Source organism: Bombus pascuorum, chromosome 7 (assembly GCF_905332965.1).
Source record: "Bombus pascuorum chromosome 7, iyBomPasc1.1, whole genome shotgun sequence".
NCBI lineage: Eukaryota > Metazoa > Arthropoda > Insecta > Hymenoptera > Apidae > Bombus > Bombus pascuorum.
This window is the reverse complement of record NC_083494.1, coordinates 4,612,613-4,630,557: the sequence shown is the minus strand read 5'-3', so window position 1 is coordinate 4,630,557 and position 17,945 is coordinate 4,612,613.

Sequence of the window (17,945 nt, the reverse complement as noted above, 5' to 3'; positions counted from 1 at the left end):
ATTACGTAATAGTATATAACGTTATACGCTAATACCTAACAGCAAAATAGCGTTATACGTTATAATGTAATAGTATATAACGTTATACGTCATAAGGAAATACTATATAACGTTATACGTTATTACCTAATAGTATATGACGTTATACGGTAGTACGTAATAGTATGTAACGTTATACGTTAGTACGAAATAGTATATAACGTTATACGTTATTACGTAATAGTATGTAACGTTATACGTTATAACGTAATAATATATAACGTTATACGTTATTACCTAATAGTATATAACGTTATACGTTATAACGTAATAGTACATAACGTTATACGCTAATACCTAATAGTATATGACGTTATACGTTAGTAAGAAATAGTATGTAACGTTATACGTTATTACGTAATAGTATGTAACGTTATACGTTATTAAGTAATAGTATATTACGTTATACGTCTTAAGATAATGCTATATAACGTTATACATTAACACGTAAGAGTATTTGACGTTATACGTTATAATGTAATAGTATATAACGTTATACGCTAATACCTAATAGTATATAGCGTTGTACGTTATAATGTAATAGTATATAACGTTATACGTCATAAGGTAATACTATATAACATTATGCGTTATTACCTAATATTATATGACGTTATACGTTAGTACGAAATAGTATATAACGTTATACGTTATTACGTAATAGTATGTAACGTTATACGTTATTAAGTAATAGTATATTACGTTATACGTTATTACGTAATACTGTATAACGTTATACGTTATAACGTAATAGTATATAACGTTATACGTTAATACCTAATAGTATATAACGTCATACGTTATAATGTAATAGTATATATCGTTATACATCATAAGGTAACACTATATAACCTTATACGTTATAACGTAATAGTATATGACGTTATACGTTAGTACGAAATATTATATGACGTTATACGTTAGTACGAAATAGTATATAACGTTATACGTTATTACGTAATAGTATGTAACGTTATACGTTATTAAGTAATAGTATATTACGTTATACGTCTTAAGATAATGCTATATAACGTTATACGTTAACACGTAAGAGTATTTGACGTTATACGTTATAATGTAATAGTATATAACGTTATACGCTAATACCTAATAGTATATAGCGTTGTACGTTATGATGTAATAGTATATAACGTTATACGTCATAAGGTAATACTATATAACATTATGCGTTATTACCTAATATTATATGACGTTATATGTTAGTACGAAATAGTATATAACGTTATACGTTATTACGTAATAGTATGTAACGTTATACGTTATTACGTAATAGTATATAACGTTATACGTTATAACGTAATAGTATATAACTTTATACGCTAATACCTAATAGTATATGACGTTATACGTCATAAGGTAATACTATATAACGTTATACGTTATTACCTAATATTATATGACGTTATACGTTAGTACGAAATATTATATAACGTTATACGTTATTACGTAATAGTATGTAACGTTATACGTTATTACGTAATAGTATGTAAGGTTATACCTTATTACGTAATAGTTTATAACGTTATACGTCAGAAGGTAATACTATATAACGTTATGCGTTATTACCTAATAGTATAATACGTTATACGTTATTACGTAATAGTATGTAAGGTTATACCTTATTACGTAATAGTTTATAACGTTATGCGTCATAAGGTAATACTATATAACGTTATGCGTTATTACCTAATAGTATATGACGTTATACGTTATAACGTAATAGTATATAACGGTATACGTTATTGCCTAATAGTATATGACGTTATACGTTATAAGGTACTAGTTTATAACGTTATACGTTATTACGTAATAGTATATAACGTTATACTTTGGTATGTAATATTATATAACGTTATGCGTTATGACGAAATAGAATATAACGTTATACATTAGTACGTAAAATTATATAACGATATACGTTATAAGGTAATACTTCATAACGTTATACGTTATAACGTAATAGTGTATAAGGCTATACGTCATAAGGTAATACTATATATCGATATACGTCTTAAGGTAATACGATTTAGCGTTATACATTATGACGCAATAGTATATAATGTTATACTTTATTACGTAATAGTATATAACGTTACACGTTATTACGTAATAGTATATAACGTTATACGCTAATACCTAACAGCAAAATAGCGTTATACGTTATAATGTAATAGTATATAACGTTATACGTCATAAGGAAATACTATATAACGTTGTACGTTATTACCTAATAGTATATGACGTTATACGGTAGTACGTAATAGTATGTAACGTTATACGTTAGTACGAAATAGTATATAACGTTATACGTTATTACGTAATAGTATGTAACGTTATACGTTATAACGTAATAATATATAACGTTATACGTTATTACCTAATAGTATATAACGTTATACGTCATAAGGTAATACTATATAACATTATGCGTTATTACCTAATATTATATGACGTTATACGTTAGTAAGAAATAGTATGTAACGTTATACGTTATTACGTAATAGTATGTAACGTTATACGTTAGTACGTAATAGTATATAACGTTATACGTCTTAAGATAACGCTATATAACGTTATACGTTAACACGTAATAGTATATGACGTTATACGTTATAATGTAATAGTATATAACGTTATACGCTAATACCTAATAGTATATAGCGTTGTACGTTATAATGTAATAGTATATAACGTTATATGCTAATACCTAATAGTATATAGCGTTGTACGTTATAATGTAATAGTATATAACGTTATACGTCATAAGGTAATACTATATAACATTATGCGTTATTACCTAATATTATATGACGTTATACGTTAGTACGAAATAGTATATAACGTTATACGTTATTAAGTAATAGTATATTACGTTATACGTCTTAAGATAATGCTATATAACGTTATACGTTAACACGTAATAGTATATGACGTTATACGTTATAATGTAATAGTATATAACGTTATACGCTAATACCTAATAGTATATAGCGTTGTACGTTATAATGAAATAGTATATAACGTTATACGTCATAAGGTAATACTATATAACGTTATGCGTTATTACCTAATAGTATATAACTTTATACGCTAATACCTAATAGTATATAACGTTATACGTCATAAGGTAATACTATATAACGTTATACGTTATTACCTAATAGTATATGACGTTATACGGTAGTACGTAATAGTATGTAACGTTATACGTTAGTACGAAATAGTATATAACGTTATACGTTATTACGTAATAGTATGTAACGTTATACGTTATAACGTAATAATATATAACGTTATACGTTATTACCTAATAGTATATGACGTTATGCGTTAGTAGGAAATAGTATGTAACGTTATACGCTAATACCTAATAGTATTTAGCGTTATGCGTTATAATGTAATAGTATATAACGTTATACGTCACAAGGTAATACTATATAACGTTATACGTTATTGCCTAACAGTATATGACGTCATACGTTATAACGTAATAGTTTATAACGTTATACGTTATTTCGTAATAGTATATAACGTTATACTTTAGTATGTAATAGTATATAACGTTATACGATAGTACGTACCAGTATATAACGTCATACGATAGTACGTAATAGTTTATAACGTTATACGTTATTACGTAATAGTATATAACGTTCTACGTTATAATGTAATAGTCTATAACGTTATACGTTATAATGTAATAGTATATAACGTTATACGTTATAAGGTAATACTACATATCGTTTTACGTTATAACGTAATAGTATATAACGTTATACTTTAGTACGTAATAGTATATAACGTTATACTTTAGTACGTAATAGTATATAACGTTATACGGTAGTACGTAATAGTATGTAACGTTATACATTATTACGTAATAGTATATAACGTTATACGTTATAACGTAATAGTACATAACGTTATACGCTAATACCTAATAGTATATGACGTTATACGTTAGTAAGAAATAGTATGTAACGTTATACGTTATTACGTAATAGTATGTAACGTTATACGTTAGTACGTAATAGTATATAACGTTATACGTCTTAAGATAACGCTATATAACGTTATACGTTAACACGTAATAGTATATGACGTTATACGTTATAATGTAATAGTATATAACGTTATACGCTAATACCTAATAGTATATAGCGTTGTACGCTATAATGTAATAGTATATAACGTTATACGTCATAAGGTAATACTATATAACGTTATGCGTTATTACCTAATATTATATGACGTTATACGTGAGTACGAAATAGTATATAACGTTATACGCTATTACGTAATTGTATGTAACGTCATACGTTATTAAGTAATAGTATATTACGTTATACGTTATTACGTAATAGTATTTAACGCTATACGTTATTACGAAATAGTATATAACGTTATACTTTAGTACGTAATATTATATAACGTTATACGTTATAATGTAATAGTATATAACGTTATACGCTAATACCTAATAGTATATAGCGTTATACGTTATAACGTAATAGTATATAACGTTATACGTTAATACCTAATAGTATATAACGTTAAACATTATTACGTAATAGTATATAACGTTATACGTTATAAGGTAATACTATATAACGTTATGCGTTATTACCTAATAGTATATAACGTTATACGTTATTACGGAATAGTATATAACGTTATACATCATAAGGTAACACTATATAACCTTATACGTCATAAGGTAATACTATATAACGTTATACGTTGTTAAGTAATATTATATAACTTTGTACGTTATAACGTGGGAGTATATAACTTTATACGTTAGTACGTAAAGTTATATAACGATATACGGTAATACCTAATAGTATATAACGTTATACATTATAATGTAGTAGTGCATAACGTTATACGTCATAAGGTAATACTATATAACGTTATACGTTATTACGTAATAGTATATAACGTTATACGCTAATACCTAATAGTAAATAGCGTTATACGTTATAATGTAATAGTATATAACGTTCTACGTTATAATGTAATAGTCTATAACGTTATACGTTATAGTGTAATAGTACATAACGTTATACGTTATAAGGTAATACTACAGATCGTTTTACGTTATAACGTAATAGTATTTAACGTTATAGGTTAGTACGTAATAGTATTTAATGTTATACGTTATTACGTAATAGTATATAACGTTATACTTTAGTACGTAATAGTATATAACGTTATACGCTAATACCTAATAGTAAATAGCGTTATACGTTATAATGTAATAGTATATAACGTTATACGTCATAAGGTAGTACTATATAACGTTATACGTTATTACCTAATAGTATATGACGTTATACGTTATAACGTAATAGTATATAACGTTATACTCTATTACGTAATAGTATATAACGGTATACGCTAATACCTAATAGTAAATAGCGTTATACGTTATAAGGTAATACTATATAACGTTATGCGTTATTACCTAGTATTATATGACGTTATACGTTAGTACGCAGTAGTATATAACGTTATACGTTATTACGTAATGGTATGTAACGTTATACGTTATAACGTAATAATATATAACGTTATACGCTAATACCTAATAGTATATGACGTTATACGTCATAAGGTAATACTATATAACGTTCTACGTTATTACCTAATAGTATATAGCGTTATACGTTAATACCTAATAGTATATAACGTTATACGTTAGTACGCAAAAGTAAAAAACGTCATACGGTAGTACGTAATAGTATGTAACGTTCTACGTTATAATGTAATAGTAAATGACGTTATACGTTATTACGTAATAGTATGTAACGTTATACGTTATTACCTAATAGTATATAACGTTATACTTTAGTAAGTAATAGTATATAACGTTATACGTTAGGACGTAATAGTATATATCGTCATACGTTAGTACGTAATAGTATAAAACGTTATACGTTATTACGTAATAATATGTAACGTTATACATTATTAAGTAATAGTATATAACGTTATACGTTATTACGTAATAGTATATATCGTCATACGTTAGTACGTAATAGTATATAACCTTATACGTTATTACGTAATAGTATATAACGTTATATGTCATAAGCTAATACTATATAACCTTATACGTTATCACGTAATAGTATATGACGTTATACGTTAGTACGTAATAGTATTTAACGTTATACCTCAGTCCGTAAAAATATTTAACGTTATACGTTAGTACGTAATGGTATATAACGTTATACGTTAGGACGTAATAGTATATAACGTTATACGCCAATAGCTAATAGTATATAGCGTTATACGTTATAATGTAATAGTATATAACGTTACACGTCATAAGGTAATACTATATAACGCTATGCGTTATTACCTAATATTATATGACGTTATACGTTAGTACGCAGTAGTATATAACGTTATACGTTATTACGTAATGGTATGTAACGTTATACATTATTAAGTAATAGTATATAACGTTATACGTTATTACGTAATAGTATATAACGTTATACGTTATTACCTAATAATATATTACGTTATACGTCATAAGATAATGCTATATAAAGTTATACGTTATCACGTAATAGTATATAACGTTATACGTTATAACGTAATAGTATATAACGTTATACAATAATACCTAATAGTTTATAACGTTATACGGCATAAGGTAATACTATATAACGTTATACGTTATTACGTAATAGTATATGACGTTATACGTTAGTACGTAATAGTATATGACGTTATACGTCTTAAGATAATGCTATATAACGTTATACGTTATCAGGTAATAGTATATGACGTTATACGTTAGTACGTAATAGTATTTAACGTTATACCTTAGTGCGTAATAATATTTAACGTTATACGTTAGTACGTAATGGTATATAGCGTTATACATTAGTACGTAATAGTATATAACGTTATACGTTAGTACGCAAAAGTAAAAAACGTTATACGGTAGTACGTAATAGTGTGTAACGTTATACGTTAGTACGAAATAGTATATAACGTTATACGTTATTACGTAATAGTATGTAACGTTATACGTTTTTAAGTAGTAGTATATAACGTTATACATTATTACCTAATAGTATATAATGTTATACGTTATTACGTAATAGTATATAACGTTATACGTTATAACGTAATAGTATATAACGTTAAACGTTAGTACGTAATAGTATTTAACGTTATACCTTAGTGCGTAATAATAATTAACGTTTTACGTTGGTACGTAATGGTATATAGCGTTATACGTTAGTACGTAATAGTACATAACGTTATACGTTAATACCTAATAGTATATAACGTTATACGTCATAAGGTAATAGTATGTAACGTTATACGTTATTAAGTAATCGTATATGACGTTATACGTTATTAAGTAATAGGATATAACGTTATACGTTATGACGTAATAGTATATAACGTTATACGTTATAACGTAATAGTATATAACGTTATACAATAATTCCTAATAGTATATAACGTTATACGTCAGTATGTAACGTTATACGTTATTAAGTAATAGTATATGACGTTATACGTTAAAACGAAATAGTATATAACGTTATACGTTAGTACGTAATAGTATATAACATTATACGTCATAAGATAATGCTATATAACGTTATACCTTAGTGCGTAATAATAATTAACGTTTTATGTTAGTACGTAATGGTATATAACGTTATAAGTTAAACCTAATAGTATATAACGTTATACGTTAATACGCAAAAGTAAAAAACGTTATACGGTAGTACGTAATAGCGTGTAACGTTATACGTTAGTACGAAATAGTATATAACGTTATACGTTAGTACGTAATAGTATATAACGTTATACGTTATAACGTAATAGTATATAACGTTATACCTCATAAGATAATGCTATATAACGTTATAGCTTAGTGCGTAATAGTATTTAACGTTATACGTTAGTACGTAATGGTATATAACGTTATACGTTAGTACGTAATAGTATTTAACGTTATACGTTATTACGAAATAGTATATAACGTTATACTTTAGTACGTCATAGTATATAATGTTATACGTTATTACGTAATAGTATATAACGTTATACGTCATAAGGTAATACTATATAACCTTATACGTTATCACGTAATAGTATCTGACGTTATACGTTAGTACGTAATAGTATATAACGGTGTACGTTAATACCTAATAGTATATAACCTTATACATTATAATGTAGTAGTCTATAACGTTATACGTCATAAGGTAATACTATATAACGTTACACGTTATTACGTAATAGTATACGACGTTATACGTTATTACGTAATAGTATGTAACGCTATGCGTTATTACTTAATATTATATGACGTTATACGTTAGTACGAAATAGTACATAACGTTATACGTTATTACATAATAGTGTGTAACGTTATACGTTATTAAGTAATGGTATATAGCGTTATACGTAATTACGTAATAGTATGTAACGTTATACGTTATTACTTAATAGTATATAACGTTATACGTTATAACGTAATAGTATATAACGTTATACGTTATTACTTAATAGTATATAACGTTATACGTTATAATGTAATAGTATATAACGTTATACGTTAGTTGGTAGAAGTATATAATGTTATACTTTATTACGTAATAGTATATAACGTTAAGCGTTAGTACGTAATAGTATATAACGTTATACGTTATTACGTAATAGTACATAACGTTATACGTTAATACCGAATAGTATATAACGTTATACATTATAATGTAGTATTCTATAACGTTATACGTCATAAGGTAATACTATATAACCTTATACGTTATCACGTAGTATTATATGAAGTTATACGTTAGTACGTATTAGTATTTAACGTTATACGTTATTACGAAATAGTATATAACGTTATACGTTATTACGTATTTGTATATAACGTTATACGTTAGTTGGTAGCAGTATATAACGTTATACTTTATTACATAATACTATATAACGTTATACGTTATTACGTAATAATATATAACGTTATACGTTAGTTGGTAGAAGTATATAATGTTATACTTTATTACGTAATAGTATATAACGTTAAGCGTTAGTACGTAATAGTATATAACGTTATACGTTATAATGTAATAGTATATAACGTTATACGTCATAAGATAATGCTATATAACGTTATAGCTTAGTGCGTAATAGTATTTAACGTTATACGTTAGTACGTAATGGTATATAACGTTATACGTTAGTACGTAATAGTATTTAACGATATACGTTATTACGAAATAGTATATAACGTTATACTTTAGTACGTAATAGTATATAACGTTATACGTTAGTACGTAATAGTACATATCGTTATACTTTAGTACGTAATAGTATATAACGTTATACGTTATTATGTAATAGTATATAACGGTATACGTCATAAGGGAATACTATATAACCTTATACGTTATAACGTAATAGTATATAACGTTAAACGTTAGTACGTAATAGTATTTAACGTTATACCTTAGTGCGTAATAATAATTAACGTTTTACGTTGGTACGTAATGGTATATAGCGTTATACGTTAGTACGTAATAGTACATAACGTTATACGTTAATACCTAATAGTATATAACGTTATACGTCATAAGGTAATAGTATGTAACGTTATACGTTATTAAGTAATCGTATATGACGTTATACGTTATTAAGTAATAGGATATAACGTTATACGTTATGACGTAATAGTATATAACGTTATACGTTATAACGTAATAGTATATAACGTTATACAATAATTCCTAATAGTATATAACGTTATACGTCAGTATGTAACGTTATACGTTATTAAGTAATAGTATATGACGTTATACGTTAAAACGAAATAGTATATAACGTTATACGTTAGTACGTAATAGTATATAACATTATACGTCATAAGATAATGCTATATAACGTTATACCTTAGTGCGTAATAATAATTAACGTTTTATGTTAGTACGTAATGGTATATAACGTTATAAGTTAAACCTAATAGTATATAACGTTATACGTTAATACGCAAAAGTAAAAAACGTTATACGGTAGTACGTAATAGCGTGTAACGTTATACGTTAGTACGAAATAGTATATAACGTTATACGTTAGTACGTAATAGTATATAACGTTATACGTTATAACGTAATAGTATATAACGTTATACCTCATAAGATAATGCTATATAACGTTATAGCTTAGTGCGTAATAGTATTTAACGTTATACGTTAGTACGTAATGGTATATAACGTTATACGTTAGTACGTAATAGTATTTAACGTTATACGTTATTACGAAATAGTATATAACGTTATACTTTAGTACGTCATAGTATATAATGTTATACGTTATTACGTAATAGTATATAACGTTATACGTCATAAGGTAATACTATATAACCTTATACGTTATCACGTAATAGTTTCTGACGTTATACGTTAGTACGTAATAGTATATAACGGTGTACGTTAATACCTAATAGTATATAACCTTATACATTATAATGTAGTAGTCTATAACGTTATACGTCATAAGGTAATACTATATAACGTTACACGTTATTACGTAATAGTATACGACGTTATACGTTATTACGTAATAGTATGTAACGCTATGCGTTATTACTTAATATTATATGACGTTATACGTTAGTACGAAATAGTACATAACGTTATACGTTATTACATAATAGTATGTAACGTTATACGTTATTAAGTAATGGTATATAGCGTTATACGTAATTACGTAATAGTATGTAACGTTATACGTTATTACTTAATAGTATATAACGTTATACGTTATAACGTAATAGTATATAACGTTATACGTTATTACTTAATAGTATATAACGTTATACGTTATAATGTAATAGTATATAACGTTATACGTTAGTTGGTAGAAGTATATAATGTTATACTTTATTACGTAATAGTATATAACGTTAAGCGTTAGTACGTAATAGTATATAACGTTATACGTTATTACGTAATAGTACATAACGTTATACGTTAATACCGAATAGTATATAACGTTATACATTATAATGTAGTATTCTATAACGTTATACGTCATAAGGTAATACTATATAACCTTATACGTTATCACGTAGTATTATATGAAGTTATACGTTAGTACGTATTAGTATTTAACGTTATACGTTATTACGAAATAGTATATAACGTTATACGTTATTACGTATTAGTATATAACGTTATACGTTAGTTGGTAGCAGTATATAACGTTATACTTTATTACATAATACTATATAACGTTATACGTTATTACGTAATAATATATAACGTTATACGTTAGTTGGTAGAAGTATATAATGTTATACTTTATTACGTAATAGTATATAACGTTAAGCGTTAGTACGTAATAGTATATAACGTTATACGTTATAATGTAATAGTATATAACGTTATACGTCATAAGATAATGCTATATAACGTTATAGCTTAGTGCGTAATAGTATTTAACGTTATACGTTAGTACGTAATGGTATATAACGTTATACGTTAGTACGTAATAGTATTTAACGATATACGTTATTACGAAATAGTATATAACGTTATACTTTAGTACGTAATAGTATATAACGTTATACGTTAGTACGTAATAGTACATATCGTTATACTTTAGTACGTAATAGTATATAACGTTATACGTTATTATGTAATAGTATATAACGTTATACGTCATAAGGTAATACTATATAACCTTATACGTTATCACGTAATAGTATATGACGTTATACGTTAGTACGTAATAGTATTTAACATTATACCTTAGTGCGTAATAATATTTAACGTTATACGTTAGTACGTAATGGTATATAACGTTATACGTTATTACGTAATAGTATGTAACGTTATACGTTATTAAGTAATAGTATATAACGTTATACGATATTACGTAATAGTATATAACGTTATACGTTATAATGAAATGGTATATAACGTTATACGTCATAAGGTAATACTATATAACGTTATACGTTATTACGTAATAGTATATAACGTTATACGTTAATACCTAATAGTATATAATGTTATACATTATAATGTAGTAGTCTATAACGTTATACGTCAAAAGGTAATACCATATAACCTTATACGTTATCACGTAATAGTATATGACGTTATACGTTAGTACGTAATAGTATTTAACGTTATACGTTATTACGAAATAGTATATAACGTTATACGTTAGTACGTAATAGTATATATCGTCAGACGTTAGTACGTAATAGTATATACCGTTATACGTTATTATGTAATAGTATATAACGTTATACGTCATAAGGTAATACTATATAACCTTATACGTTATCACGTAATAGTATATGACGTTATACGTTAGTACGTAATAGTATTTAACGTTATACCTTAGTGCGTAATAATATTTAACGTTATACCTTAGTACGTAATGGTATATAACGTTATACGTTATTACGTAATAGTATGTAACGTTATACGTTAGTACGTAATAGTATATAACGTTATACGTTATTATGTAATAGTATATAACGTTATACGTCATAAGGTAATACTATATGACGTTATACGATATTACGTAATAGAATATGACGTTATACGTTATTATGTAATAGTATATAACGTTACACGTCATAAGGTAATACTATATAACCTTATACGTTATCACGTAATACTGTATGACGTTATACGTTAGTACGTAATAGTATTTAACGTTATACCTTAGTGCGTAATAATATTTAACGTTATACGTTAGTACGTAATGCTATATAACGTTATACGTTATTACGTAATAGTATATAACGTTATACGTTAATACCTAATAGTATACAATGTTATACATTATAATGTAGTAGTCTATAACGTTATACGTCATAAGGTAATACTATATAACCTTATACCTTATCACGTAATAGTATATGAAGTTATACGTTAGTACGTAATAGTATTTAACATTATACGTTATTACCTAATAGTATATAACGTTATACGTTAGTACGAAATAGTATTTAACGTTATACCTTAGTGCGTAATAATATTTCACGTTATACCTTAGTGCGTAATAATATTTAACGTTATACGTTAGTACGTAATGGTATATAACGTTATACGTTATTACGTAATAGTATGAAACGTTATACGTTATTAAGTAATAGTTTATAACGTTATACGTTATTACGTAATAGTATATGACGTTATACGTTATAATGTAATAGTATATAACGTGATACGTTAATACGTAATAGTATATAACGTTATACGTTAATACCGAATAGTATATAACGTTATACATTATAATGTAAAAGTATATAGCGTTATACGTTATAAGGTAATACTATATAGCGTTATACGTTATTACGTAATAGTATATGGCGTTATACGTTAGTACGTAATAGTATATAACGTTATGCGTTATTACGTAATAGTATATAACGTTATACGTTATTACGTAATAGTATATAACGTTATACGTCAATACCGAATAGTATATAACGTTATACATTATAATGTAGCAGTATATAACGTTATACTTTATTACATAATACTATGTAACGTTATATGTTATTACGTAATAGTATATAACGTTATACGCTAGTTGGTAGAAGTATATAATGTTATACTTTATTACGTAATAGTATATAACGTTAAGCGTTAGTACGTAATAGTATATAACGTTATACGTTATTACGTAATAGTATATGGCGTTATACGTTAGTACGTAATATTATAAAACGTTATACGTTATTACCTAATAGTATATAACGTTATACGTTAGTTGGTAGCAGTATATAACGTTATACATTATTACATAATACTATATAACGTTATACGTTATTACGTAGTAGTGTATAACGTTATACGTTAGTTGGTAGAAGTATATAATGTTATACTTTATTACGAAATAGTGTATGACGTTAAGCGTTAGTACGTAATAGTATATAACGTTATACGTTATTACGTAATAGTATATAACGTTATACGTTAATACCGAATAGTATATAACGTTATACATTATAATGTAATAGTATATAGCGTTATACGTTATAAGGTAATACTATATAACGTTATCCGTTATTACGTAATAGTATATGACGTTATACGTTATAATGTAATAGTATATAACGTGATACGTTAATACCTAATAGTATATAACGTTATACGTTAATACCGAATAGTATATAACGTTATACATTATAATGTAATAGTATATAACGTTATACGTTATTACGTAATAGAATATGGCGTTATACGTTAGTACGTAATAGTATATATCGTTATACCTTAGTACGTAATAGTATATAACGTTATACGTTATTATGTAATAGTATATAACCTTATACGTTATCACGTAATAGTATATGACGTTATACGTTAGTACGAAATAGTATATAACGTTATACGTTAGTACGTAATAGTATATAACGTTATACGTCATAAGATAATGCTATATAACGTTATAGCTTAGTGCGTAATAGTATTTAACGTTATACGTTAGTACGTAATGGTATATAACGTTATACGTTAGTACGTAATAGTACATATCGTTATACTTTAGTACGTAATAGTATATAACGTTATACGTTATTATGTAATAGTATATAACGTTATACTTTAGTACGTAATAGTATATAACGTTATACGTTATTATGTAATAGTATATAACGTTATACGCTAATACCTAATAGTATATAGCGTTATACTTTATAATGTAATGGTATATAACGTTATAGCTTAGTGCGTAATAGTATTTAACGTTATACGTTAATACCTAATAGTATATAACGTTATACGTTAGTACGCAAAAGTAAAAAACGTTTATTGTAGTACGTAATAGTATGTAACGTTATACGTTAGTACGCAATAGTACATATCGTTATACTTTAGTACGTAATAGTATATAACGTTATACGTTATTATGTAATAGTATATAACGTTATACGCTAATACCTAATAGTATATAGCGTTATACTTTATAATGTAATGGTATATAACGTTATACGTCATAAGGTAATACTATATAACGTTATGCGTTATTACCTAATATTATATGACGTTATACGTTAGTACGAAGTAGTATATAACGTTATATGTTATTACGTAATAGTATGTAACGTTATACATTATTAAGTAATAGTATATAACGTTATACGTTATTACGTAATAGTATATAACGTTATACGTTATTACCTAATAGTATATAACGTTATACGTTATAATGTAATAGTATATAACGTTATACCTCATAAGATAATGCTATATAACGTTATAGCTTAGTGCGTAATAGTATTTAACGTTATACGTTAGTACGTAATGGTATATAACGTTATACGTTAGTACGTAATAGTATTTAACTTTATACGTTATTACGAAATAGTATATAACGTTATACTTTAGTACGTAATAGTATATAATGTTATACGTTATTACGTAATAGTATATAACGTTATACGTCATAAGGTAATACTATATAACCTTATACGTTATCACGTAATAGTATCTGACGTTATACGTTAGTACGTAATAGTATTTAACGATATACCTTAATGCGTAGTAATATCTAACGTTATACGTTAGTACGTAATGGTATATAACGTTATACGTTAGTACGTAATGGTATATAGCGTTATACGTTAGTATGTAAGAGTATATAACGTTATACGTTAGTACGCAAAAGTAAAAAACGTTATACGTTAGTACGTAATAGTATTTAACGTTATACCTTAGTGCGTAATAGTACGTAATGGTATATAACGTTATACGTTAGTACGTAATAGTATATAACGTTATACGTCATAAGATAATGCTATATAACGTTATACCTTAGTGCGTAATAGAATTTAACGTTATACGTTAGTACGTTATGGTATATAACGTTATACGTTAGTACGTAAAAGTAAATAACGTCATACGCTAGTACGTAATAGTATATGACAGTGTACGTTAATACCTAATAATATATAACGTTATACGTTATAATGTAATAGTATATAACGTTATACCTCATAAGATAATGCTATATAACGTTATAGCTTAGTGCGTAATAGTATTTAACGTTATACGTTAGTACGTAATGGTATATAACGTTATACGTTAGTACGTAATAGTATTTAACGTTATACGTTATTACGAAATAGTATATAACGTTATACTCTAGTACGTAATAGTATACAATGTTATACGTTATTACGTAATAGTATATAACGTTATACGTCATAAGGTAATATTATATAACCTTATACGTTATCACGTAATAGTATTTGACGTTATACGTTAGTACGTAATAGTATTTAACGATATACCTTAATGCGTAGTAATATCTAACGTTATACGTTAGTACGTAATGGTATATAACGTTATACGTTAGTGCGTAATAGTACTTAACGTTATACGTTAGTACGTAATAGAATATAACGTTATACGTTAGTATGTAAAATTATATAACGATATACGTTATAGGGTAATACTACATAACGTTATTTGTTATAGCGTAAAAGTATTTAACGTTATACGTTAGTACGTAATGGTATATAACGTTATACGTTAATACCTAATAGTATATAACCTTATACATTATAATGTAGTAGTCTATAACGTTATACGTCATAAGGTAATACTATATAACGTTACACGTTATTACGTAATAGTATACGACGTTATACGTTATTACGTAATAGTATGTAACGCTATGCGTTATTACCTAATATTATATGACGTTATACGTTAGTACGAAATAGTACATAACGTTATACGTTATTACATAATAGTATGTAACGTTATACGTTATTAAGTAATGGTATATAGCGTTATACGTAATTACGTAATAGTATGTAACGTTATACGTTATTACTTAATAGTATATAACGTTATACGTTATAACGTAATAGTATATAACGTTATACGTTATTACTTAATAGTATATAACGTTATACGTTATAATGTAATAGTATATAACGTTATACATTAGTTGGTAGAAGTATATAATGTTATACTTTATTACGTAATAGTATATAACGTTAAGCGTTAGTACGTAATAGTATATAACGTTATACGTTATTACGTAATAGTACATAACGTTATACGTTAATACCGAATAGTATATAACGTTATACATTATAATGTAGTATTCTATAACGTTATACGTCATAAGGTAATACTATATAACCTTATACGTTATCACGTAGTAGTATATGAAGTTATACGTTAGTACGTATTAGTATTTAACGTTATACGTTATTACGAAATAGTATATAACGTTATACGTTATTACGTATTAGTATATAACGTTATACGTTAGTTGGTAGCAGTATATAACGTTATACTTTATTACATAATACTATATAACGTTATACGTTATTACGTAATAATATGTCGGGTTGACGTTAGGGGCGTTTAATGAATCTTCACCAGTGTTGTTCATGGTTGTCGCACAGATATTTATTACACAAGTATGGCTGATACAAGATTGACAATCGGACGCGGTAGCTGGACGCTAATGACAATGGCCCTAGGTTCGATATAGCGAATCCACGGTCAACGGGATAACGAATATACTTTGCTTCAAAGTCTAAGTCGGACTCAACTTACTACTCGTGATACTAGGAACGCTTGATTGACTCTTAGCTAATCGGATTGCCAGAAAAGAATGACTCTCCGTCGCGACGACGCTGCAGAGGAAAACTATGACGGGGTGTGCCTAAGGGCACGAGATCATCGGATTCGTCAAAGAAAGCCTCCACTCGGAGGGTGAGGGAAATAGGCGCTGCTGTTAATTGGTCAATTTCTATGTTGGCGGTTAGAAAAGGATGCTAGCCGCCCTAGAGAGAGAGTTCCTAGCAGGCAACGTCGTACGTGACCAAATCAGGCTTTCCCATAACTTCC